Here is a 25,911-nt window from a genome sequence, read left to right as displayed (position 1 = left end):
TGTGCCTCGCCTCTTGCCCTTTCTGTTTGTCATTTTGGTAAAGTACTGGAACATGGTGGTTCAGGCCAAAAGGCTGATTGTATAACTTTTATTAGTAATCTTTTATTTATTTTTTTTCTCTTCTGAATTCTAGTCCCAAATACCGTTCCATTCATTTTCTCTGATTTAATTTTCATGAATATGCTTCCTACAATTTGTCTTATTCTTGGGAATATAATCTCTCATGCATTTCTTTAGCAATATATTTTAAGTGACATTTTAGCGACATAATAGTTACATAAACAGTCTATTTCAAGCAGTTTTAAAATACCATGTATAATTTACCTAAACAATATGATTTTATGAGCCAGTAAATGTTCTTCGGCCCATGGCCACAAAACTGACAGTCAAAAGGATTAAGAATGGGTTTCTAATTTAGGAGTATCGCTGTTTGCTCCTCCAAGAAGCAAGGCTAAGTCAGAGTGAGGAGTGCAAAAAAAAAAAAAAAAGTATTGAGGGAAATGCCTATGAAAAATTAAAGGAGTGAGAGGGACAGAATTAGTTAAAGAGAAGTTAAGATTTATCATTAGTTCTGACAAAGTCTCGGCCAATCCACTGGGAAGTTTCAATGCAAACATTATCTATTAGAGGTCTCCTACACTAAGCAAAATAGCCAGGCCCTAGGCCCCAAGCGCAGCTCAGTTGCTGGCCAGGGCTGCCTGAGATGAATGGAGCCTTGGCTCCAAATTTGAGGCAGATCCTGATGGTGTTGACAGCCAGTGAGCACCAACACACCAAGAGAATACAAAGGTCCCTGTGTTTTAAAGCTTTAATATAAAACACTTTTTATATACTTTTTATTTTATTTTATACATTTAATCACTGTTTATCATTACGTCTTGTAAAATAAATTTCCCAGCATGAATATACTCCATATTAGTCCACTTAAAGATACTATCATCCAGTTGAAGATATTATCACCAACAGAAAGTTTTCCATTTTTGTGTCCCTTCAATGTTTTGCTTCTTTCTTTTTTCCCTTGATAAAACACTTTTTAATACTTGCAATTTAATTAGATTTTTTTAAAAAACAATTCATCGTAGTCTTAATAAGTCCATTCTAATATTGAAAACTTAATCAATTCAATTTACTTTAGTCAGCCTCAGGGTCACCTAGGAAACATAACTTCACATCACCGAAGAGTAGAAAATGCACGAAGTAGCTTTTACTGGATCACGATTCTAAGGACAAATCCTCACCCAATGCTTAATTTCCAGTAATTAGGTCATCTTTGAAATGAAAATTCAGGAGTACATAATGAGTGGCTTTCTGAGAAGGATCAAATCTTCCACCCTAGCTAGTACACTAGCTGAGCCATGTCCCTGAACTTTGTACAACCTGTACTTCATCATATTTACCTTTTTTATTCTGATCTAAGAGTGTGAGTTGAATGTCCCCTCCCCCAATACCCTAGAAGCCATCTGATTTGGAAAAAGATTAAGTGATTAAGTCAAGGATCCCAAAATGAGATTGCCCTGGATTACCCAAGTGGGCCCTAAATCCAGTGGGATCTGGGAGAGAAGACAGAGAAGAGAGAGCTATGTGAAAACAGACTAGGGGTCAGAGTTACTCTGTCTTATGCCTAGAAACACCTGGAGCCACCAGTCACCAAAGAATCAAGAAAGCATTGTCCCCTAGAGCCTTCAGAGGGCAGGTGGCCTACTGACACCTGGATTTCAGGCATCTGGCCTCTAGAACTACAAAAGAATACATTTCTGTTGCTTTAAGCCACCCGGTCACTGGTAATTTGTATGGTAGTCACAAGAAACTAACACAGAGTGGCTCCAGATGTGGCAGAAATCAAATCAGATGGTAAAGTCTTCTACCTGAGTTAGAAAATTAGACTTCGGAAACTCCTCACTGCATGCATATTTCAAAGCCTCTTGCCTCTGAACCTACATCTGGGATTTGGCAGGGAGCGTTCATCCCAGAGTCCTGCACGTGGATACCCGATCTATGAATCAAAGCACCAGACCGCGGTTTCTATCAACGTGAAGTCTGGAAACTAGGTAGAGGGAAATGTCTGCAACCTTTGCATCTGGGGATAAGGACTCCCTGGCAAGCACAGAGTCACGAAGGTTTCTGTGAAGTTCTCAGAGAAAAGACAATAAATGTCCACCAGTCTGGCTTTGGAATGCACAGTAAAACAGACCATTATATTTGGGGGAAACTATACTTTTTCTCTGGAACAATAGAAAAATAAATCCCTTAGCAAGAGCAGCAGGAAAGCTTATTACTTTCATAAAATATTTTTTTTCTTTCCTTTTCAAGGCTCGGTGAAGATTAAAAAACAGAAGACAAATTGCACTTTATTGCTTGCTTTTATGTGTGTGAACCAAAAAAATTCTGTGAAGATTCAATTAAAAAATCAATAAAGTTTCTGAAAGTAATCTGAAACTCCCTATTATATGATCATAATTTGGGAAGGGCAGGGAGGGGAAAGTGGGCATAACACAGAAGTTTGCAGACGTACTAATTAAAGAATGAGACTAAAATGAGACCATTTCTCCCTGAATGCTTCAGAACGATTGCATTGGGGTCTGTAGAGAGGAACTAGAGAGCATTCTGTCATCTGCCAGCTCAAACACTAAACCAGGAAAATCCTTATTGTTCTTCTCCATGAGCCTCCAGAAAAATAAAATTTTTCTTTTCCTTTAAGGGTACAGCAAGTCAGTAAGTCACTGTGTCAATATTCATTGAACATTTGTTTAGTGCTCAGCTCGATATTCATTGAAAAGAATAAAATTATTCTTGGTATAACTTGGACAGGCAAAGGAGGGGAGGCATCCTGGCATTTCAGCCTAGGTCTCAGGCCTTGACCCTGGCTGTTTCCATCCTTCCCTGTTTTATTAGCTTACATTCCTTCACCAGAAAAATGCAAATAAAATAGTACCTTCTTCACATGGATGATGAAAGAATTACAAGAAAATCATAGGTTTTGAAATCAGACAGCATTGACCAAGACAGGGATCCTGGCTTTTCCTTTTTATGCTCTGTGTGAAACCATCAAGTCTTAATATACTACAGTATAGGGACCAGCAGTTGGAGCAATGGCTATGTTGCTGGACTCCCATGTAGTTGACCACAGTTCGAGTCCCAGACCCATTGACTTAAACTCAACCGGGTCCATGTGCATGCATACCCAAGATCCCAGGAGGAGAATGGAGGAGAAGGGATTGTGGTGTGGCTATCCCCCCAAGAGGTGACTTCTCACTTTCTGTTTCTCTGTCTCTCTCTCTTTCTGGTGAGCGCACGTGCCCTATAGCAAACACCTCTCCAAAAATAAATAAATGAATAAATATGCTGCACTATCTTTATATAATAAAATATTACACAGTATCGATAAGTGACTTGTGAGTGCATGCAACAAAATGAACAAATCTCATAAATATAATGTTGAACAAAAGAAACCAATTACAAGTGAGTACATACTATATGATTTCACTTATAGGCATACCTCGTTTTATTGTGCTTTGCATTATTATACTTGTAAAATGTTGAAGTTTTCACAAATTAAAGATTTATGAAAATTCTGCATCAAGCAAGTTTATTAGTGCAATTTTCCAACAGTTTGTGCTTACATTGTGTCTCTGTGTCATATGTTGGTCAATCTTGCAATATTTGTAACCTTTCTCTTATTTTCATATGATCTATTCTGGCAGTTTGTCATCAGTAATCTTTGTTAGTACGACTGTACTACTGCTATTGTTTTGGGACCCCACCCACTGTGCTTGTAAAGGATACCAACTTAACGTGCTACATGTGTTCTGACTGCTCCAATTGGCCATTCACCTGTTTCTTTCCCTCTCCTTGGCCTCCCTCTATCTTGAGATGCAATATTGAAATTAGGCCAATAAATAGCCCTCCAATTGCCACTAAATGTCAGAGTGAAAGCAGAAGTTGGACCTCTCATTTTAAATCGAAATATAGAAACGGGGCCAGCCATGTGTCAGGGTGATTAAGGTGGCTGGATTCCACATGGCCAACTGTGTGGTCCAAGTCACAGACCCTGTGACTTCAAAAATATCCCAGATGTGTGTGCATGCCCAAAATCCTGAAAGAAGAGCGAAGGAGAAGGGTTTATGGTGTATATACATATATATATATATATATATATATAATATATAAAATATATCTACTATATATTATATTTATATATTTTTATAAATAATAATATGTCTATTAAAGAATCATTTTATTTAACTTTATTTATCCTTTTTTCTTTTTTTTACTTTGACCAGAGAAGTACAAAGTGAGGGAGAGAGAAAGGGAAAATGAGAAAGCAAGCCTCCAGACCCAGGACTCGGCCATGTGGGAGTCCTGAATCCTTAACCATGCCACCTACCAACCCCTCTAATAATACATTATTGCAAAGTGTAGTGAGGAAAAGCATGTCAAAAACTGCAGCAAGTTGGGACCAGCAGTTAGTGTAATGCTATGTTGCTGGACTCCCATGTAGTTGACCGCGGTGGGAGTGATTTCTCGCTTTCTGTCTCTCTCTCTCTGCCTGTCTGGGGAATGCATGCGCCATATGGCAAAAATAATAAAAATTAAAAATAAAACTCTCAAAAAAAAAACAAAAAACTGCAGCAAGCCAAAAACTAGACCTCTTGTGCTGAACAGCTAAGTTGTGAATGCAAAGGAAAAGTTCTTGAGGGAAATTAAAAGTGCTACTCCATTCAGCACACAAATGATAAGAAAGCATAATTGTGTTGCATTTTGAGATGGCTACTAAACTTCAGCTGTGAAATATTGCTTTCAGGGACTAAAAATGAAGACTTCTGCTGAGACTTCTCCCTCTGGATCCATTTCTAGATTGGGTCAGAATATTCTTCAATTCGCATTGAATCTGACGCACAAAGAGTGAAAAATGGAACAGAAAAGAGATTGTAGATCACCTCCTTGAGCACGCCTCTGAATACTCAGACTGAACTTCAAGAATTAAGAAGAAACACATAATCCATCTAATGACTAGAAATCACCGCAGAGGCACAAGAAATATGAGAAAGCAAGAAAATACCTCTACTCCAAAGGAAAAACATAATTCCTCTTCATCCATAGACAGTACAATGGAACTCATGGAAATGTCAGACAAAGAACTTATAATATTCATAGAGACAAAGCTAACAGAGGTGCAAAAGAAGAGAGACAATGAACTCCAGAAGACACAGGAGAAAAGAGCCGATGATTTACAGAAGGTGAGGAAGTTCTTGTATGTATTTTCCTCTTTCAGAGGAAATACATATCATAAAAAAGAATCAAATGGAGCTGTTAGAGATGAAGGCTGTAACACAAGAAATCAAAAACTCCCTTGAAAATATTAAAAGCAGACTAGATCACACAGAGGATCAAATCTCAGACATAGAAGATAGAATCACTGGCTTAGAAAAATCCACCACGAAAACTGAAAAAATAGCCCAGAAAAATTGCGAACAATATATGAGAAATACTAGATACCATTAAACAACAAAACATCCAGATAATTGGTATTTCAGAAGGTGAAGATGCTAATAAGGCATTGATAATCCATTCCATGAAATCCTAGAAGAAAACTTTCCAAACATAGAGAGGCATTCAAAGATCCTGTCCCAAGAAATACAAAGGACACCAAACAGAATCAACCTGAGAAGATCTTCTTCAAGACACATTATAGCCAGATTGACCAAAACCACAAAGACAAGATACTGAGATTGTTAAGAGAGAAACATCAAATTACCTACAAAGATATCCCATCAGGCTAACAGTGAACCTTTCATCAGAAACAATGAAAGCAAGGAAGAATGAAAAAATATATTCAAAGTGTTAAGGGAAAGACAATTTCAACCAAGAATATTGTACCAGGTGAGATTATCCTTCATATAGTAAGAAAAGACAAGAACATTCTCAGATAAACAAAATCTGAAAGAATTTACCAACACATGACCTGCTCTCCAAGAAGTTTTGAAGGGAGTGCTATACCAGGAAAACCAAATACAGACACACAGAAATAAGAGTTCAAAAACAACCAAGAAAATGGACAACTTAATGGTAGGAACAAGTCTGGAGATGAATTTTTCCTTCCAGAATTTAAATGGGAAGCTTGGACGACAATAACAGAAGATAAAGTACATGAGACTGAATTAGTGAAATAGAATGTTATGACTTTTGACTAAAGCATTACTGATTTTTTTCTATGCTTTGTTTTCCAGATTTAAGGATTTTTGTCTTTTCTTGAGCTGCCAATAAGTTCATGTACCTACTATTAGAACAGTATCCTAACCTGTTTCCTGGCTTTAAGCAAAGCTTAAAGCTTAAAGCTTTTAAGCAAAACTCTCTTAGCATTTTTTAAATTTGATCTATTAAAGCTAAAACTGCTTTTCTTGAAATTAAAACAATTTTAAAAATACCTATTTAATGACCCCAGTAAACTATATAGCATCAGCTAGGTGCTACTTTATAGTATATTCATTCTACTCAAGAGCTTCATACCCAAAGTCAGACATGTGTTCACAGATATGTATATATCAGCTGGACTTGCTATTGAAAGTAGTTAGACTAATTCAAATATTTTGTTAATCAATAAAATATGGGGGGAAGGAATGGAAAACAACTGTAGACACCAGAGACAGTATGGGAGGAGGGTGGGAAATGGCAGGGGGTGAGAAATGGAGGGGGGGAATATATATACATATATATATATATGAAACAAGAAATGGAAAATTATTTGATGAAAACATGCATGATTAAGCCACTATATAGTGTATTCTGGATGGGAAATTACATTTTGTATGCTGTAATGATACTCAGTGAAGGAATACAAAATAAATGAATTTTTAATAAAGTGAAGGAAAAAGAGAAAGCTTAACAGTCTTTATGGCTGATTAGGAGAAAGTTTTAGTGGTATTGACAGAAGGTCCAGATAGAATGTAGGTACATTTCTTTTAGGTGTATAGTAGTGTACATTTAATAGATTACATATAGTATAAACGTAACTTGTATATGCACTGGGAAAACAGAAAATTGTGGGACTCACTTTATTGTAATTTTCATTTTATTGTGGTGGTCTGAAGTCAAACCCAAAATACCTCTGAGGTATGTGTATATGTAAAGTTTATAGCAGGTTAAACTCCTCTGTGGGGCTGGAAGCCAGGATGGTAGTCACTCTTTGAGAATGTAACGAAAGAACGCCTGAGGAGTTGGCATGTTCTGTGTCTTTATCTAGCTTCTATTTAAATGCATCTCTCTAACCTGGGAAAAATTCATATTTTTACACTTTATATATGCATGTTTTATAGCAAAAAGGATTTAAGAAAGAATAAATGAATTATTGAATATGAGAAAAATCGTGGAAAATAGTGCAAATAAGTTTTTGGGAGGAGTGAGGAATTCGAAAGGACACAGAATGGTATCCATGAGACCTTCCATAATCTTACTGTTTCCCATTTTTCTCACTATTTCTGTGGAGTCTCTTGCTCACAGTTTTTAGCTATTCATAATTACTCAGGACACACTGAACAGACCATTTCGCTGCATTCACTGCAAGTTCACTGCAAATTCTTCAGTTACCTTGCATCCTCTGACTCATGAGTAGATGATATTAAACCTATCCAGAACAATCCTGTAAGGAATTAGGTCTATGTCTTGGTTTTAACCTATTTCCTTCCTTTCCGATCATAACTATTTATTTTCTTATTAGTGAATCAAAAAAAAAAAAAAAAAGAAGTACAACCTCCTAATTATTTTTCTTTTTTAGGTTCACTTATTCCTTCCATGCGTGAGAGAGACAAAGGGAGAGAGAAAGCACCCTGAGATGATTCTGACACAGTGATCCACCCCCAGCTCCAGCCAGCTCTGGACCGTGGGCATATACTTGCACCCAACATAGGAAAGGAGGGCTCCCACCATGAACTCAGAAGCCTCTCCTCAGGGTAAGCCTCACAGTGTCATTTTTTACCACTCTGTCCCTGTCAGGTCTTTACCCAATTCTTAAACTAAGAAGGCTATGTGATTTTTACTAAGGATTGTTGTTACAACAGGAATATTAAATATGAAGCAAAGATATGTTCCTACATTTCATGGACTGGCGGGGTCTTCCCTATAGAACCCTGTTTCATCCATTGCAGCCGAGGAGGCAATATATCCACCATTTATTCCCCAAAACGTAGCATGAAAGGAAACTCAGGAGCCAGAGCTCTGATGGCAGGATGATATAGGCACTAATGTCTCCAACATCAGCATCCCCAACTAATGTCTTATTTATCTTTTGTGTCATTTTTGCAAATCTGAATGGCTGTAATACAAAGCAACCCCTAGCCAGTTATTCCTTGAACAGTTGAAATATGTAATATAATTTTCTTCCATTTGCTAGCAAGGAACTAAAAGGTACTTACTCAGCAAAGAAAGACTTGTATTAGCAGCAACCATCTGCCTAGGCGGTTGACTTATTACATGTTCTTGTAAGAAGACAATGCCAATCACATGATCGAACAGTATTGTCTAGGACAATACTGTATCCTGGTGTATGTGTTTCTTTGTTTCATTTTTTACCAATTATCGCACCTTATTTTCTTGAACTGAGAGCTATAGATGCATCTCTAGTTACAAAAAAACAAACAAACAAAAAACTTATAATGACCTGGAGGAGAATGACAGTGTTTCCAAAATTTTTGACAGCTTTTGCATGTTCCTGTGAGCTTGCCAAGTAATTGACTGGCATGCTTTTCTCCTAACTCCCAAGTCCTTATCTTTTGCTCTCTGGTTAGATTCCTATCTATTACTCGAGCTTGTGCTTAAGGGAGGCAGCTTTCCCAGACCACCTCAGGGAATACTAGGGGCTCTAAAGTTGTGCTACTCCAGTACTTGGCACTTAGTTGGATTAAAGCCTATTAGCCCGGATTTTCAATTACCTGCCCAGATGTCTTTCTGCCCTCACAAGAGTCTCTGTCTCTCACAGATGAAGAAGGGTTATCACACCATATATTTTACATACATAGCATACATACTAGACAGTCCAAAAACATCAATTCAATTATCCTCCTGTTGAAGAGACATTCTCATTGAGAAAAATAAAAAGGTTTAGTGAAGTAGAAATATACTGTTTCAATTTTTCTATTACTCTGTCAACACAAAGAAAACAGACTAGTTTGAGGCTATCGATTTTCCAGAAAGCCCTGCTATTTTTCACCCAAAATCGTGTGCTCTTATGGCTGCTTAGGAATTGATTTCTGATGAGATACTTGTTTTGTGTGTTTGTTTTGCAATATGACACACTGACAGATCCCTATCAGCGTACCCTATAGCTTCTCTTCTTTCATGCGAATGGACTTTAAATTGCTCATTTCATGTGCTTTGATACTATTCCCAAGCTTCATGAATCATTTACAATCATTGATAGTGGTTGCAATGTCCCGATTTGACCTTGGGTAAACTTGACCTTGCCAATTACAGTGCCTTCTGCTGATCACTTAACATGTAATGAAGGTTTCCCTAGGCCATAACAACATAGAGGTTAAAAATAGGGTTTTCTTAACACTAATAAAATAATGTATTTGTTTCCTGTTCACAAACCATTGTGAGACTCCCCTATGATTTAAATTCCTCCCTACACACGCATTGTCAGGAGTCATTGTGTCCTGTCTCAGACGTTTGAAAACAAATCCTGCCATCTGGAATACACCACATTTCTCCTCTCCCACTCCCCTGCTCTGATGTGTACTCTGTTGCCAGCAATCAAACTATTGCAAAGCTGCCTTAGGTCCCCGGGCATCTGTTACCACTCGTCGAAGTGACAAGCCACCACTTCTCCAGTTGAGGTAGAGGCCAGTTGAGCTAGTTCCCCAGGTACTGACTCTTTGCAAGATGGAAAACTCCCAGTCTCTCTGTGCAACTGTCTGTCACAGCAGCTCCAGAGCAGTACTGCTGTAGGGACTCAGTGTCACATCATGCTTGTGCTGCAACAGATCTTTCAGCCTTTGCTCTCCATCTGTCTCCTCTCCCCAAGACCACGCAAGAGTGCGGTAATTAGGCCATGGACAAGCTGAGTGGCAGATGCTGGGTTAATTCTGACTGACTCCGAATGCCTGTACAAGCCATTCTCTTCCAGAAAAAATCCTTTGTCTAACTCTGCTTTCACGCAGAATGAAGTCTTCCTCAAGAAATTCCTAGTCGGTGGGGCCAGCAGTTAGCGTAATGGTTGTGTTGCTGGATTCCCACGTAGTCGACCATGGTTTGAGTCCCGGACCCAGTGGCTTAAACTCACGCCGGGCGCGTGTGCGTGCGTGCCCAAGATCCCGAGAGGAGAATGGAGGAGACGGTATTGTGGCATGGCCATCCCCCCTGGGGGGTGATTTCTCACTTTCTGTCTCTCTGTCTGTCTGGCAAGCGCATGGGCCCTGTAGCAAAAACCTCTCCAAAAAAGAAAAAAGAAATTCCTAGTCGGTCACAACCATAGAAGGCTTGTGGGTACATTCCAGGGGCCTTTAGGTATGCCTAGATGCATCTGTATCATGGAGTGACTATTGTTTAGAGTTAGGCTGAAATCCTATTTGTATTAAGTAATAGAAAACCAGCAGCCACACCTGCATGTTGTGTTCTGTCATCCTGTATGTTGCCCTGCCCCCAGGTTATAGATGACATTTAAAATTGTTTCTGCTCTGGGGCTTCTGCTACTTGGTTAGCTCAAGTAAATTCAGTAAGAACTTCCTGAGCACCTCCAATATGCCAGTTCCCTGCCAGTCTTAGAGATCTAGAGCTAAATAAAATAGAAACCCTGTGCTCTGGGTTCTCTAGCCTACTCAAAAGACATAAACATTTACAAAGATTAATGTCTTTTATGCTAGGGGTTAAATACAGGTGTCATGGGAGCACAAAGGTGAAGGGCTTTAGTAATTTGGGAGTCAGAGAAAGCTTCCTGAAGGGAATAATTCCCAGGTTTGGTGCTGAAAGACAAACAAGACCCACCAAGTGGGTCAGGATGCAGATACTGGGAACAGGGAGAGCATCGTGAGCCAAGATTCTGAGGTAGCCTGTGATATTTTAAGGAGAACTCCAAATAATTGGGTGTTATGAGATGATAAGGGGAAAGGCTGTGGAAGATTATCAGTAGGAGGTTGTATCTATTTGTGGCTTCTTAGGCTTATGACCATATCTTTATATTTAGCTTTTTTTCTATTTTCAAACCATGAGAATTTGCATCTTTTCTATGGGGTTCGCCAAAAGAAAATGTAAAAATCCTAACCACCTGTCACTTAGACAAAAGAAGATGCATTTCTTCCAATTAGTAAAGCACTGGTAATAAAAGAAAACTAAACACTCATCAAAGATAACTTCTGCTGCGGTTTCTTCAGCCATTGGTGACCAGCCGTACAAGTGCATTTTATACCATGTCTGTAGGTCATTGACGGTTCCGCATCTATGCCCCAGAATAGTGCTAGGAGAGGAACTCAGGGGCAGGTATCCTGATATGTGACATGCTAATACACCACCTCTGACCCAGCTGACATTGACGGTTTTCATGTTTGGCCAACTTTTAAAATTGGAAGACTATTACTCAAAAGAGCCCCTAACCACTCGTCAATTTTACTTGTAGTATACTTGTTCCTCCAAATAATACCAACAAGACAGAGTGGTGATATGATTTTTTTTTTTTTTTTTGATGATAGAGGGCTCACTCATACACAAGAGAGGTAGTGAGAGAGGCCACCAATGACAGAGTCATATCACACTGTGATGTGACCTTTATCTGGGTCTCCCGCTTGTCAGGCTGTTGGGCACAAGCATACATACCCAGATCAGTCAGGGGATCAAAACCAACAATGGGCCATGTGGCTTCTAGCACTGCAGCTCAGTTTGCTACCAAATGCACCACCAGGCTGGGTGAAGTGACAAAGGAGAGATTTTTCTCTCTTTCAGACAAGCTCTTGCTAGGTTGTCCAGGCCAGATTTGAGTTCCAATCCTCCTGCCTCAGCTTCTCTTGAGTGGTTGGGATTACAGGTTTATGCCATTGTACCTGGCCTTAGGTTGAACCAGGATCAAACCGAGGCCTCCTATGTGGCCCCATCCTCTGGAGCACAGCATCTTAGCAGTGCACACCATCATGGCTGTAAATATATTAGGACTGACTAAACACTGTCACAAAAAAATAATTCAATGGGTTGGAGCAATAATTACCTTTGCTTGTTTATCTCAGAGTTTAATATAGTAGACAGGAAGCTCTGTTCCATGTAGTCCTTCAAGTATCAGGCGTCATCCATCTTGTGGCATAACTATCTTCAACAATTGGTCTTTAAATTTCCATAGAAGAGGAAGAAGAGGGGCTATGTGGCTAGAAATGGCATGTATCAGTTTTGCCTACCGACATTCTAATGTCCAAAGCTCAGTCACACAGCCCCATCTAACTTGGAAATACTGTCTTCCAGTGTGCTATAGAAGAAGAAAGTGAAATAATGTAGGCTGAATGCATGACCTTGTCTCGGACACATTAAGGAAGAAGGAGAAACTAGGGTTTACCACTGCCTTTTGTAGTATTGATCACTCACACAAGGCAACACCGAGAAAATGTGGGAGTCATCATCCAATTATGTCTTTATATTGGTCACTGTTGATTTCCTGTGATAAAGTCAGGGTGAAAAGCTTTTGTACTTTGTGTTTGGATATACGTGGGGTGGGGGTAGGGGGTAAGTTAAACAAAGAACAGGAGCCTTGTAAGCTATTAGAGAGAACCAGAGAATAGACTATGCAGCTTTCTAAGCAATAAGTTTGATAGTTTTACTAATAAATATTATAATCTAAAAAACAGCCCAAACATTTTCTCTTTGGAGTCTATATTTTTAAAGCTGTTAGCAATTTTTTCTATGTAACAAGATGTCACATTAATAAGAGCACTTGGCAACACCGTCTCCAAAGATATTCCTCATTGGCCATGGTTGCAATAGAATTAAATTAAATTTGAGAGAAAAAAAGATGTACCTTTTTATCATTCAGGAGCAAATATCTACCTAATGATAGAGCCTGTGTAACATTTACACATAGATCTAAAACATTAGCTTCTTGGGGACATGATAGAAAATGAGGAAGGTCATTTTGGTTCATTAAATCAGATTCTTGTGAAGCTTCACAAACTTTTGAACTATTCTAGATTTTTTATGTTTATCATTTCAGTGCCTAGCTGCATTTTGTCAGATGGTTGCTTTTTTTAAGACCTACAAAAAATATCATAAAATATTTTTACTAAGCTTTAGATGTTATACGGGAATAAAAAGCAACAGAATAGTTTGTGGAAAGGCATTACATCTCAAGAAACACCTTTGCAATGCTTATTTGGGAATGGTATTAAAATTCACCCTCTACTAGTTGCCATTTTGTAGGGATTTGGAGGTCCCAAACTTCTTTTACTCTCTACCCTTCCTCCTCCACTCTTTGGATAATTATAATCAATATTTTGTCGAGAGGATAATATAAACATTTTTTAGAATTATTTATTTAATTATGTTTATCATTATTATTATTTTTCTAATTTGCTGCAGGGCAAATTGCTCACCAGAAAGAGAGAGAGAGGGAAAGCAAGAACAGAAGCTTCCAGGACTCCAACCATGGTTGACCATATGGAAGTCTAGCACCTTAACCACCACACCACCTACTGGCCCCTAATTCATTTGTATAGAGTTGCATAGAGCTCAAATGAGGTAATTTACACATAATCATTTGTAAAGTAGTAAAATGTTGCACCCGTTATCATCATCTGGTCTTGTCCTCCAGGCAGAGGTAACGCTGTCTTCCCTGTCCTATGTGTTTCTTCATGATAGTTTTATTCTCTCAGATGGTGATTATTAATCATATAGTAAAGATCCCTGTGATAGTATAAGTAGCTTACGGACAAATTAAATGTGTTAGCTCTCAATATTAAAGGTCTATGAGGGGCTACCTGGTGGTTAAGGGAATAGATCTTACATGGCCATCTGTGTGATTTAAATGCTGGACCCAGTAGTTTGAAAAAATGCTGTGTGTGTGTGCACGCACAAACCCAAAGTCCCAAGAATGGAGGAGAAGGGATTAGGGCATGGCCATCCTCCATGGAAGCTAATTTCTTACTTTCGCTTGCTCTGCCTCTCTCCAGCAAGTACATCCTATAGCAAAAAGACCAAAAACAAAAACAAAAACAAAACAAAACAAAAAAAAGTCTATGAAAACAGACTTCAAGAAAAGCTGAATTTGAGTGTTCAAATGAAATGGTTACTCTCTCTATATATAATTCCCTATACCCTTCCCTTCTTCCTTCTCTCACTCTGTCTCTCTTTCTCTCTCCTTTCCTCTCTCCGTATCTCTAGTTATGATTCCTCTAAAAGATTCAGAAGCCTTCTCTTCCTTGGGGAAAGAAAAGCCCATCATATTTAGGCTTACATGGCTGACTGTGTAGTTCAAGTCCCAGACCTGGTGGTGTGAAAAATACACTGGGCACATGTGTGCACATGCCCAAAATCCTGAAAGAAGGGAGAGATGGAGGAGAAGGGATTGAGATATGACCACCCCACTCCCTAAGGAGAGTACTTTCTTGTCTCCTCCTTTCTCTGTCTCTCTGTCTTTAGTTAGTGCATGCACCCTCTAGCAAAACAAAACAAAACAAAATGTTCCCTCGCTTTTGACTACATTTGGATTATTACTGCTAATCCAAAAGATAAGTCTGTAAAGCATAAAATGGGTTAGTATTACACATTAATAAACAAATGGCCTGATAATTTCAGAACTGTTCAATTACTTTACTTGTATAGGTTTAGTAAAAAAAAAAAAAAAATCAATTTGTGTTGGTTTCCAATGGAAGAAAAAAAATAAATAAGAAAATAGATTCTTCAAACTCCTGTTAGATCTCCATTCCTCTTTTTTTCTCAAAACAAATAATTCCACTTCTAATGTACAAATGACATCTCAAGTTAATTCATTTGAGAAAGGACACAGAGGTCATGTTATGAGGTTCACCTTTAACGGAAAATGAACAATTCTGAAAAAGGATGAGGATAGTACGTGTAAAATAAAACATAGATTGTAGGGGCAAAATAGGGACACCTAATAGACAGATCAGAGAGACCATGAGAAGGATTTGGATTGAATTCACAAAAAGAAGAAATTGATGAGGATGTAACCCAATAAGAAGAGAAGAATCACAGGAAGACTCAGTCCTAATGAGCAACTGAACTCTTCAGTTAGAGTTTTGGCTTCGTTCTCCTCGTCTCTAAGATGAATGAGAAAAGCCACAAGAAAAAGCTGGATTAGATTTTTGCATTTTGTCCTACTGTGCAAACTGCTAGGACATTATAGCACTCTATTTCCCAGAGCTGCTTCTAGACCTTTTCATTAAAAATGGGTCGAAGCAGGCTTGGTCTGTACCAGGCACAGAGTTCCTGTTTTGCAGCCAACACTTCATGTTCTTCTACTGGAGGCTCACACCATCTTTGTATAACTTCATACCATATCCTCTATATCCCTACTGGTACCATAACCACCCTCTAAGACATATGTTGACCTCCTCCCTGTCTTTGTCAGTAGCATTGAAGCAGGCCAGTTTAAGGTTTAGCAGGACTGTAGCCATTTTGAAATAAGGAAGACTTCTAAGAAGAACAGTCTAAGTGCTGAGTCATAGGGAGATCTAAGGAATGGTCAGATGAGAAACCAGGAATGGATATTTGAAGCAATCAGAATTACTCAGGGGAAAGTGACAGAATAATTGTAGTGAGAAATGATGTGCTTGTGCTTGTATCTTGTTCCTATAAATACTGAGAACATGCTGAACTTTTCAAGACAAGGTTGATGGTGCTTGCTATCTCCCTGTAACCAGTTACAGAAATAAACCTCCTCCTTCTCCAGGCTCTGCCTCTCATTTCAATAACTGTGAGAAGAAACAGCTGAACCTAGTTGGCCAGTAACAGCATCGGCCAATTCAGCATCTACCCAGAGGTATTTTTCATGACCTAGTCTCTCTTCACCTTTACTATGTCCCATAGAAGGTCCTGAGTTTAGAAGGAGTATGATATATTTTAGATCACAACTACCTATTTTTTCTAATTTTGTTCTTTAACCCTCTTTTTTGTCCTGTCTAAAAATTAACTATGAGACAAAAGCAACAATTCTCCATATATCAGAGTGGAAAGAAACGTAGTTTTTTGTTTTGTTTTGTTTTTGAGAGGTTTTTTTGCTTTCGGGCACGTGCACTCACCAGACAGAGAGAGACAGAGAGACAGAAAGCGAGAAATCACCCCCTAGGGGGGATGGCCATGCCGCAATCCCTTCTCCTCCATTCTCCTCTCAGGATCTTGGACATGCACGCACACGCGCCCGGCGTGAGTTTTAAGCCACTGGGTCCGGGACGTGAACCGCAGTTGACTACATGGGAGTCCAGCAACATAGCCATTACGCTAACTGCTGGTCCCAGGAAATGTAGTTTTAATGCAGAGGTAGGTTCCAAAGTCTCACTTCAGAGGAGGAAGAAAGTAGAAAGCCTTCACTTTGATATTAGCTCCCAGTCTCAATATGTAATCTTTTACCAAGGAGTTATTTAGCCTATATAATTAAAAACAGGTGAGGTTGTTGTTTGGCTCTCATGTTTCTACCTTATTGGTCTATTCTTCCAAAGATTGGCTTCCACAAAGTGAACCCTGTGATGCAGAGCATCAGAGATTCCACATGAGCAGGGCTGAAGAGTCAGGGGATGTTAAGACCAACCACAGTTCAGTTCTTTCAACTCAAATAGTAAGTGTCAAGGGCATAGATAAGTGGACAGAAAAGATAATAAGATTGTGTCTAACACATTGGTTGTGGGATAAATAGTGATGAAATATGTAGCTACATAAAGAATCTTAGCTCTCAGCACTTGCAATATACCACGTGGATGACCCTTTCAACATAGCTGCCTCTCAGTTCCTTAAATTCCCCTCCTCAATGAACTTGCCCCTCATTGCACCTTCACGACTCAGTCCCACAAGCTTGTGCTCAACATTACCCATAGCACAACTCTAATTATTTCATGTCTTCAGTGTCTGGCCACCATCTTCTAGCTTCCACTCACTCACTTAGTACCCTCCCTCTAAGACTCTCCACTCCACAGACCCTTCCATTGACCCACACACCTTGATGCTCTCCCTCTCTCTTTCCTAAACCAGCTCCAATGCCATAGTCAGTTACATAGGGTCCTGGCTCCCTCCATTCCACCCTTCACTCCATCTTGTTAGAAACACCCCAGCCTAGAGAAATCAGCCCTCCCCTGACCCATGCTTGCCCTCATGCTGATGAGCATGCCTGGATATAAGTACCCTATCATGGAGACTGATCCAACTTAAATCTGTAACTAGAAAGGGAAGAGGCCCTTCAACATTTCCCAGCAATTCACACTTTCCTAGTCTAGCCTCTTTCCCACCTTCCTAAATCACCACTGCAAACTGTCTCTCATCAGATCCCTCTAAGCTCATTCTCAGTAGGTAGCCCTGCTTCCTCCATGGAGAAAATGGAAGTAATCAGAGGAGAATCCCCACATCCTCCCATCCATATGCATTTCCTTGTTTGTGACCATTGAAGGACTTTTTCCCATCTAAAGACCATTCTTCGCCTCTGCTCTATATCCTGTCCTCGTCACCTACTCAACAACTTTGTTCGAGTAGTTCTGTCTCCCTCCTACATTTCCCCTTCTATCCCAGACTACGGCCATCATACAGGTATGAGCGCTCTCCCATACATATTTACTGTAAGAAGTAAACCTTCTCTAGACATCACATCCCCTAACAGCTAGTACTTTGTTTTGTTTTTGTCTTTTGTTTTTTTCATTGGGGCTTTTCATTTATTCATGTACTTGTAGCAAGTTATTCTGTTGTCGTAGTTTGTTTGCTATAGGATACATGCACTCTCCAAAGAGTGAGAGAAAGGGAGAAATCATCCTGGGGGAGGTGGCCACGCCACAATCCCATCTCTTCCATTCCCTACTCAGGATTTGGGCACGCACATATGCAGATGGTGTAGGATCCAGCACCTTTCCGGCCACACCACCTGCTGGCCCCTATGTCGATTACATTTTAATCATCCTCCAGGATTTATAGTGTAGGAAGCAGCTGTAGGATGACAATAACATCTAGAACTCTATCTAGCAATAGACCTGTATCATACACTGGAACTCTGGGCCTTTCCCAGCTGTTCTCTGTCCCTAAAACCCACATCTGACTCAGAAAGACCACAGAGCAGAAGTCTTTAAGTGAGCAGTTTGGGGCTCAGCTCCCTGGTTTTGATTCCCAGTGACTCCACTTCTGGCTATGAATTATTAGGCAGTTTATATAACTTCTCTAAAACTCTGATTCCACATCTGGAAGTGGAGTATAATAATAATAGTTATAAGATTGCTCCAAAGACTATATGAGTTAATATATGGACAGCACTTTAAGCAGTGTCTGGAACGCAATAATTCAATCAATTCTAGCAATTCACTTAACTGGCAATCAAACTCTGCTAACTACACTCAAAGCAATCTTTTTTTTTTTTAAGTTTATTTACATATTTTTCCCATTAAAAGAAAAGAGGGATTTCCCCTTCTATCCCAGACTACGGCCATCATACAGGTATGAGCGCTCTCCCATACATATTTACTGTAAGAAGTAAACCTTCTCTAGACATCACATCCCCTAACAGCTAGTACTTTGTTTTGTTTTTGTCTTTTGTTTTTTTCATTGGGGCTTTTCATTTATTCATGTACTTGTAGCAAGTTATTCTGTTGTCGTAGTTTGTTTGCTATAGGATACATGCACTCTCCAAAGAGTGAGAGAAAGGGAGAAATCATCCTGGGGGAGGTGGCCACGCCACAATCCCATCTCTTCCATTCCCTACTCAGGATTTGGGCACGCACATATGCAGATGGTGTAGGATCCAGCACCTTTCCGGCCACACCACCTGCTGGCCCCTATGTCGATTACATTTTAATCATCCTCCAGGATTTATAGTGTAGGAAGCAGCTGTAGGATGACAATAACATCTAGAACTCTATCTAGCAATAGACCTGTATCATACACTGGAACTCTGGGCCTTTCCCAGCTGTTCTCTGTCCCTAAAACCCACATCTGACTCAGAAAGACCACAGAGCAGAAGTCTTTAAGTGAGCAGTTTGGGGCTCAGCTCCCTGGTTTTGATTCCCAGTGACTCCACTTCTGGCTATGAATTATTAGGCAGTTTATATAACTTCTCTAAAACTCTGATTCCACATCTGGAAGTGGAGTATAATAATAATAGTTATAAGATTGCTCCAAAGACTATATGAGTTAATATATGGACAGCACTTTAAGCAGTGTCTGGAACGCAATAATTCAATCAATTCTAGCAATTCACTTAACTGGCAATCAAACTCTGCTAACTACACTCAAAGCAATCTTTTTTTTTTTTAAGTTTATTTACATATTTTTCCCATGAAAGAAAAAGAGGGAAAAAAAGACACCCCCAAAAGGACCTTCATGCTACAGTTTTATCCCTCATCTCAGTCAGTCAGGATGACAGGTGTGCTCATGAACACTGGCATGCCCAGGGAAACCCCAGGGTGTGAACCCAGGACTCTCGGACGTGGCCTTGGCATCACGGAGCACCGAGTTACTACTGTGCCACCACAGCAGCCCTAAACAGTCTCCTAAATGTGTCCCTTCCATTCCAACCACATCTTCCTTCCTTGTTTTCCAGCCCACCCTCCATGACAGCTCTACAGCACAAGTCACCACCCAAATTAAAAACTATCAGTGATTCCTCTTTGCTTTGGAATTCTGCAAAGACCTTCCCAATTTTACAGCCCCAACTTTGCCAGTTTTCTTTCCTGCCACTTTAATTCCTGTAGCCTTTCTTCCTGTAACTTCACTGACTTTCCACCACATTATTGGTTTCCTTTGCCAGCAAAGCCCTTTGCCCTCACTTCCCTTACTCACAAATGTGGTCATTTACAAGTGAATGTTCTTGGCAAGGAGCACGGGAATTTTAATGAGGACCCACTGACAAAAAAATCAGATTTTTTCTGATTTATTCTAAAGTAAAATGGAGGGAAAGGGATATCAGTAAGCCCACATGAGGGAAATTGCTTTTAATAAGTGAGTTTCAGGATCTTCTCTAAGAGCATTTAGGTTAAACAATTTACAACCTACCACAGAGCTAAGCTAATCCCTCCTTCCCTTCTATCCCCCAGCACATGGCCCTGGACAAACACCTGATGGCAGCACCTCAACTTCACTGGAGCCTCTGATTCCCTGGAGGGTGGGGATAGGAAAAAGAGAGAGTGCACGGCAACGAAGAGAATCATGGCGACAAGGAAACTGTGTGAGTATTGCTGTGTGTGCTCTGACATGCCCAGACCTCCTTCATGCCTGGCCAGATAGCACACGTGGAAGTGAGCACATGCACAGGCACGCACACCTGTCTTACAGTGCACGTTGTCATCCGACATACTGTGCATTTCTAGTGTTTACTGCCTGCCCCTCTCCCTGTCGTTACTAAAATGCAAATCCCAGGACTTGGGGTTTTACTCGCTGCGATGTGTCTAGAACATGATAGTGTAGCAGCACATAGTAAGCTCTCAACAAATACTTGATGAATGAATGATGGAAACAACTCACTATACTTATCATGACTAGAAGTGTCGCTACTTCTTAACTTCATGGTCTTAAGTCTGGACTTCAACCCCTTTGAGCTTTGGTATTGCCTGTAAAAAAAAAGGCACAACAAGCATTTTAGAAGAAAGTCACAAAAGTAAGAATTCACTCTGCTCATGCCTCAGAACCCGGTCCCCACCATTATCCTTGTGGAGGCTCTACCTGCCTCCCCAGACAGTTCCTGGCACTCACTCCTCTGGATTCCCTCCATGCTTTTCTGCGGGTCCTTCTGACCCATAAATTGAGTCCATCTGCTTCTACCCACAGTCAACAAAACAAGAGGCAGAGACTGGAGAAGGGAGCTTACTTTATCCTGATTCCTGTTTCTCTTCAAATACTCATTCCTACTTTCTCATCTGACCATTCCTGAAACACACCTCCCCATGACTCAGCACTAGGTCAGGTTGTTCTCCTTTGAAGCCTTTCTTAATTTCAACATGGCTGCAGTCCTGCTAAGCCTCTAAGCTGTCCTGCTTCACATCTATGTATTCTTTATCCAAGAATGTTCTATGGAGGAGAATTAAAAGAGAACTTAAAGACTGACTAGAGACATAGTAAGAAAACTAGTAGGAGACGGGAGGGGGGGAGAGTGGGGCTGGTAATGCACCAAAGAACATTGAAAGGAATCCTTAATAAAAACAAGAAAAGTCACAAGAAAAAAAGGAAACTAGAGAAGACAATAAAGAGAAAAAAATAACAAATGTACCCTCGCCTTCATGAAATCAGAAAATCATCAGCATGAAATTGGCAGATATTTTTAGGGCAAGGGAGGTGTAGGCTAAGGAGAACTAATCACTCCATGGACAGTTGATCCCTATGGAAAAGCCATCAGTCACTGCATCAGGAAGGAGGGGTGCCCATCATCACTGAGCCACCTTAGTCCAAAGGGAAATGCCTACACTTACAAAGGGAACGAAGTAGCAGGGATATCAGAGGCAGGTCTCAGGCATAGCATGGTGTTGAGCAAGGGTGGCCAATGCCCATTCACTGTCACAGTTAAGGCGAACAGTGCCACCCAGTGTTCGGAGCTTGTACCTGCCCAACTTGCTATGTTTTTCATTAATGGAAAGAATTTGAAAATTTCTCTCTGGTAAAACGTACTTTGACCTGAAGTATACAAGCTGATTCATTACGAAGGATAAATGATTCAGTCATACACTTTCATGTTCTAAAGAGCAAAGACAGACTAGGAAAGAAAAAGAGAGGACAGCCCTATAGACATACGAAAAGAGACCACTGACACAGAGAACAGAGCTCAAAGTCCCTGGGATTTGTTACAGGCACCCGGAACTCATGGCTGAGAAATGCTGAGACCTGACTGAGACAGCCCACCAGAATAAGAGTTCTGGGACCTGCATAGCTCCTATGATCAGTTTATCCTGGGCTACCAACAGTTGCATTGTGGGAACCACTTGAACTTGGACATTTTCTTAATGAAAATCCTAGACCCAACGTCTACGAAAGAATCCCCTGTAGATATGATAGACCCTAACGTTAAGAGCATCAGAGGTGCCCAGGGGTCTATGTTTCAGAAACCTCTGTGAATGGACAATTACTCGGCTGTGTAAGTAGCATGAACTACTGATACATGTAACGATATAAACAAATCTGAAAAACAGAAATCTCAGCAAAAGAAATCAGACACAAAAGAGTACACACGGTATTATTTTATATGTATATACATAGAACTTTCCAATGTGATGGTAATATTCTATATTTTGATTGGAGTAGTGATTACATGGGTATATGCATTTGTCACTTTATACTTAAAATATATACATCTGACTGTAGGTCATTATACCTCAACAAAATTGTTTTAATAGGGACCAGCAGTTGGTGTAATGGCTATGTCACTGGACTCCCATGTAGTCAACTATGGTTTGAGCCCAGACCTGGTGGCTTAAATTCATGCTGGGCACATGTGTGTACCCAAGATCCCAAGAGAAGAATGGAGGAGAAGGGATTGAGGCATGGCCATCCCCCCTGAGGAGGGGTGATTTCTTGCTTTCTGTCTCTCTGGCAAGTGCACACACTCTATAGCAAAAACCTCTCAAAAAAATTGTTTTAATAAAAGCATTTCCTGAGTAGGAAAAAGTCTTCTAATTTTGTACATGGGTATCATTCAACTGGGCAAAAATAAACAGAAGACATATACTAAACCACTAATTGAGCTAAAGCAAGAGGGTACTGGGGAAAACTACATATCTAAAACCAACTCCACAGTAGATGTGAATGCAACATCTGTAGGTACAAAGGAGGATGTGGTTGATTTGAGTGTATAACAGAACAAGACACTGGGCCTCCAGGACCCTAATCCTAGCTCTGCACTTTCTCACTGTGGGTTCCCAAAAAGTTATCCTAAATATCTCTGAGCCACAGTGTTCTCTGTGAAAATGAGGGTGGTAATCATGACTGTACCACATTGCAAGAAGGATTAAATAACTCAGTGTATGAGGGGAACGTAATAAACTCATGGAAAAGGTGGAATTAAAGCATTGATTTATTTTGGTGCAAAAGATGTTGAAATCCATGCATATTTTTTATAATACGCATTTGCCATGAACTTTAAAGACCCCCACACACACCATATTTGAAAAACAAACACAATGCCTAGAACCTACAATTATTCACTACATGTGGTTTCTTATTACAGATGAGACTTCCAGGACGGTTTCCTTGGAAAAGTGACTTTTGAACTGTACTCCAAAGAACTAGGAGTTCAGGTTTCTTGGCTAAATAATTCTTGCCCTCCTTTGTTGAGGGAACAGCTCAAGATGGACGTGTGGGACAGCAGTAACTGAGGCAGCTACCCTCCAGCCAGCAAGATGAAGTGAATCCTGCCAGGGGTCGGTGGGTGACAATGACCCCAGGCCCATCACACAGACATCCCAAAGAACGTGCAGGTTACCACCAGATGAAGGAAGACCAGAAATGGAGCAAACTATTCCCTTATCTACAGAGCTGCAATTAGAGGTTGGAGTCTCCAGTCCAAAGCTATTTTCCTACACTGGTAAGCTATCGCCAAAATCTGCAGGTCAAGAAGGCGTTTGTTTAAAGACAGCAAGAAAGGTTATTCCTGTATTTTCTGAGGGTAATCTGCTGTTTTTCTGCCTCTGATGGATTCAGAAAGCTTTTTTACTGGAGAAAATTAGGTCTTTTCTGAGAATACTGGTTCTGAGAAACTCCTGTGTTTTTTCTGGGTGTATTTAAATACTTGTCAGCACCACCACTGAAATGTGTAGATTCCTTCAAGTCCTGATAACAATCACAGCAACACTTCAGGTGAGAGGACAATGATATCTAATGTGAAAATGAAAAGGCTTCTCTCCCTACAGGCAACTAAATAAAGGAAAATGCTCCTACACATTTCAGGCCTCGCCTACAGTGCCACCTAGCGTTCCGAAGCAGGTACTTTCCTATGCAATAAATAAGTTTCCTTTTGTAGTCTTAAAAATCGAAGCACTTTTTTATATATATATACTAAAAGAATACAGACTTTTATTAAGCATTGTAAGTTGTATTCAATAGCCTTCGGATACGCCACACCACGATCCGTCGACAATCAAACCCAACAGCACTTCATTCTTGCACAATCCATGAGTTAGGGCAAAACTCTCTTCAACTTACAGTAAGATCCTACTTAGCTCTTGTGGGCAGGGGTTGGGGGATTACACCTCATTTTCTGATCCCTAATGTGATGAAGAGCATCAGAAGTATATGAAAATGAGAAGTGATTCTGATTTCAAAGTACATTGTTTGGAAACATTAACAAAAACATCAAAATGATAGAAGTATACTTGCTTCTACTAAATTCTTGATGGGAAAGTTTTCAAGAACAAGAAATTTGTTTCCTGCTACAGAAGGGTTTTATTTTCTTCTTTTTAAAGATCAAAGGATTTTTTTCCCACAGAAATTTCATATTTTGCTAATATGAAGGCATAAAACAGCAACAAAGAACAATAATGCAATACAGCAATGAATACACCAGGGTAATGCTGATATCCGAAATGGCTAGATTATTTGGGAGGGGGGGTTAGAATAAATGCAACAGAGGTCAATAATCACAAAATTTTAAGGTTAGAGCAAGATCAGTCAGTGACTAAACAGAGTTAACATCTTTTATAGGACGACTACTAGTTATTAGCATTTTTTGTTTTGCAAATGGACAGATACTTCGTGGTGGATTTTTCTGGTTCAGTGATTCTGTCTTCTACATCTGAGATTCGATGTTCTGTGTGATCTAGTCTGCTTTTAATACTTTCAAGGGAGGTTTTGATTTTCTGTATTACAGCCTTCATCTCTAACAGTACTATTTAATTATTTTTATGGTATGTATTTCCTTTTTCAGATCATACAAGAACTTCCTCACCTTCCAGAACTCGTCGGCTCTTTTCTCCTGCATCTTCTGGAGTTCTTGTCTCTCTCCCCTTACATCTCTGTTAGCTTTGTCACTATGAATATTCTAAATTCTTGATTAGACATTTCCTCGAGTTCCATTGTACTGTCTGTGGATGAAGAGAAGTTATTCTTCTCCCTTGGAGGAGAGGTATTTTCTTGTTTTCTCATTTCTTGTGCCTCTGCAGTAGTTTCTGCTCATCTGATGGGTTATAAGTTTCTTCCTAAATTTATAACTTTCTTATAACTTTTAGTTTTCTTATAACTTTCTTGAAGTTCAATCTGAGCATTCAGAGGCATGCAGGAAGAGGTGATTTACAACCTCTCTGTCATTTCATTTTTCCCCATTAGTGTGGCAGATTCAGTGGGAATGGAGGAATATTCTGACCCTAATAGTATTCAGATGTTTGGCTATAGTTCACTTAGACCTGTCTGGATACTCAGTGTGTGGTGGCTGAGAAGCAAAGTGATGAAGATAAAAGAAAATGGGAAAGGAAAGAAAAAGAAAAAAAAATTTTTTTCAAAAGCAAAAATTAAAACTGCACGGTGTGCTCACATGCACACAAAAGCAACAGTTCACAGCTCCAATGGAGGAGACTTCTCTGAAGGCCTGCTCTTTTTGCCTCTTCTAAATGGGAGTGGCGGAAGGTGCGAATTAGCAAGATAAAGGAGGATCTGAGAGCCAAGAAAATACTTTACATTAAAAACATTTTTTTTAATTAAAAAAAATTTAAAGACAAAGAGAACACAGGGGGTGCCCTACCACCCTAGAATGGGGTCTGGAGGATGAAGTCTCATTAGTTTTAGTCCCTGAAAGCAATAGTTCACACCTCCAATGGAGGCATCTTTTCT

General features: G+C 39.8%; 1 long non-coding RNA gene across 2 annotated transcripts in view; it reads right to left on the bottom strand.

Moving 5' to 3' along the window:
* Window positions 1-25,911, bottom strand: part of LOC106735611 (uncharacterized) — a 101,621-nt gene that overhangs the window by 28,403 nt on the left and 47,307 nt on the right. For both annotated transcript variants that reach the window (XR_001370905.2, XR_001370906.2), the window contains exon 3: window positions 20,629-20,714. This is a non-coding gene — a long non-coding RNA (uncharacterized LOC106735611). The remainder of the gene's footprint in view (window positions 1-20,628; window positions 20,715-25,911) is intronic.

The sequence above is a fragment of the Tupaia chinensis genome, unplaced genomic scaffold (genome assembly GCF_000334495.1).
Source record: "Tupaia chinensis unplaced genomic scaffold, TupChi_1.0 Scaffold000459_1, whole genome shotgun sequence".
NCBI classification, from domain to species: domain Eukaryota; kingdom Metazoa; phylum Chordata; class Mammalia; order Scandentia; family Tupaiidae; genus Tupaia; species Tupaia belangeri.
Note: the sequence above shows the minus strand (reverse complement) of the source record. Positions and strands in the feature narration are given on the sequence as shown.